This window comes from Teleopsis dalmanni, chromosome 2, assembly GCF_002237135.1.
Source record: "Teleopsis dalmanni isolate 2A chromosome 2, ASM223713v2, whole genome shotgun sequence".
NCBI classification, from domain to species: Eukaryota; Metazoa; Arthropoda; class Insecta; order Diptera; family Diopsidae; genus Teleopsis; species Teleopsis dalmanni.
This window is the reverse complement of record NC_051847.1, coordinates 217,643,668-217,646,343: the sequence shown is the minus strand read 5'-3', so window position 1 is coordinate 217,646,343 and position 2,676 is coordinate 217,643,668.

The following is a 2,676-nucleotide window of genomic DNA, read 5'->3' as shown; positions in this document are numbered from 1 at the left end:
AGCACTGGCAGCATTTGGTGCGATTTTGGTGCAACGCTAATTCGGTTGCCTGATGCGAGAACTGTTAAGTGCATCTCGTTTTCACTGCAAAGTATTTTCAACTGCATTTTTTCGATGGAACTGTATGTCCACTTTAAATTCCATACACTGTCGGTGTATAAAAATTTGTAAGTTTCAAGCGCTATTGATTGCTTGATTGCTTGTTTGTTATTGGTAGCGGAGTTCAAACACTTAGCTTCGCAATTAAACAAATTTTCATCATTCCGATACATCCCCTACAGTTGCCATGGAAAACAGTCAAAAGCAGCAAAATTATTTCTAAAATTATTACCTCGTCGGGCTTCGAGCAATGATTGCTTCATAAGAACCGCCAAATTAGCAATTCATTTGTCCAAATCGCTAACCTCAGAGACAACATTAAAAAGTTGCCAACAGTGAAAAAAACAACTAATTGCCAGTCTTACCTCACGCCTCGGACCGCCAAATACACCACAGAGCGAAACAGAGTCCTTGCAGGTAAAAGTAAGGAGCAATTATGGTTTTGTTTTCTTCTTTTTGGCAGTGAAGTTTAAATAAATAAATATCCTTGGCATCTCTCCAGTTTGCATCTTGTACGACTACTCGAAACTGGTACATGAATAAACCGCAAACAAATGACATAGTTCCAAAAATTCTACAAAAGGGTAAATACCATATTTCGGAGGACAACCGACACACACAAATAATATACACAATGTGTTGGGGAGAGCAGAGCAGGAGAGTATCTTAGCTGATACATTAAGTATCAGCTAAGCTCGGTGAAATGAGTAATAAGGATATAAACAAAATTTAAGTGATAAATTTTGGTAATTAGAACGTTTGTGGTGAGTAAAAAGTATTTAATTCAAAATTCATTTGAAATATGAAATTTTGAGTCATAAGTCATAAAAGACGGTATTCCTTTGAGTTACGCACAAAGATACTTTTATCTAACCAGGTTTAATTGCACTTCCTACGGCTTAATAAAAGTATATTAACTTCAAATTAGCAAATAAATTTAAGAAAATGTTTTGAGTGTGTTTTTAGGAATCTTATTACTGAAACCTAATTATGGCAAAAGATTATTGAGATGAGATTTCAGCTGGTATGAGATACATTTGTGAAGTTAAGTTGGGCGTTAAAACTGATTGAGGTTTTACATGGACAACTAATGAATTCAAGCACTTCCCCCTGACTCATGTAATTAGATATTACTTTTCTTTCGTAATAATTGTAGTATTCTGTGGCATGAGCTTGACAAATATAAGCAACGTTCCACTGCCAATGCTTGGATTAACTGTTTTTCGAATTTATATAAATATTTTTTATTGAAACAATTCCGCTAAGTTTCTATCTCAAGAATTATTAGCAATTGACCCAAAAGAAATGACATATCTGTTATAAAAGGATTTTTATAAGCTAAAATCGGTACCTTAGCAATTCTTCTTAGCAACTTTTTACCTTTTCAGTAACTTTTAATGTAAAATAACTAAACAAGAATCTGAGAAGTTAATAGTATTTTTGGTCTTAATACGAAGTTCAATGCTAGTTTCACTGGTTAGGTTCGGTTGGAGTATCGGCCTTGTGTACTAAATACGGTTAAACTCAAATAATGGTCCGTTGTGATATCACGGACTAGCGTTGTTTAGTCCAAAGATCCGCAAACAAAAAAAAAGGTGCCCAAATAATTTCTAATCTCTTACTGGCCAAAAATGGGCATTCAGATAGAAGGTGAAACACGCTAAGTAATATTATAGAGCAAATCCAGTACCATGGAATGTCTCCCAAATACACACTGACGTGCCAACGCAAATACACTGTAATGCTGAGTATATTCCTTTTTTAGTTGAAGCAGCTGAATGGCATGTTTCTTGGAACAAGTAAATCTTGCGATCTGACAAATATTTTCACCTAACCAAATTTTTTTGCTATACTCAAAAATTTTTGTTTAATTACCTGCTTGGCCATTGCAAGGAGGATAATAATATCTGAGAAATGAATATCAGAAAACAGAGTACTTGCATAAGCAGACATATCTGCTTTACCATTGCCCGAGACATTACTGTGACAAGCTTATCTAGCATGTTAAGAGATATCTGGCATCTCGAACTGCTAAGGATGTAATTGTAGCACTTACCAAAAATTTGATAGCTGTTTGACTGTCCGAGAAGATTATGATATTTATATAGAGAATTGGTTCAATGAAAGTACGAGAGGCTGTAGATAAAGTCAAAATACCAATCATTTTAGCCAACGTTCGAAGCGGACAAAGCACCTAGAAGAAGATATCGAGGATCTTGCTGTGTAGGAACAATTTTCCTGCGCAGTGAATCGGCATTACTTTATCAACTTTAAAACTATCGGCAAGTCATATAACACAAGGAATGTCAATTATTTATTTTGTTTTTGTAGCATTTACTAAAAAATATATGTCCGAAAAGTTGGAACTATCTCAATTATTTGTTGTAAATTGAATATTCGTATTCGTAGAATAGTGCCATGATCCAATAAATTAAATAATACGATTTATTGATATATTTATTAATATGTATATTAATAAATATATATATACATATATATTAATATATTAATAAATATACATATTAAGTATATATATGTTTACTTTTATTAACATGTATATTCATAAGTATATATGTT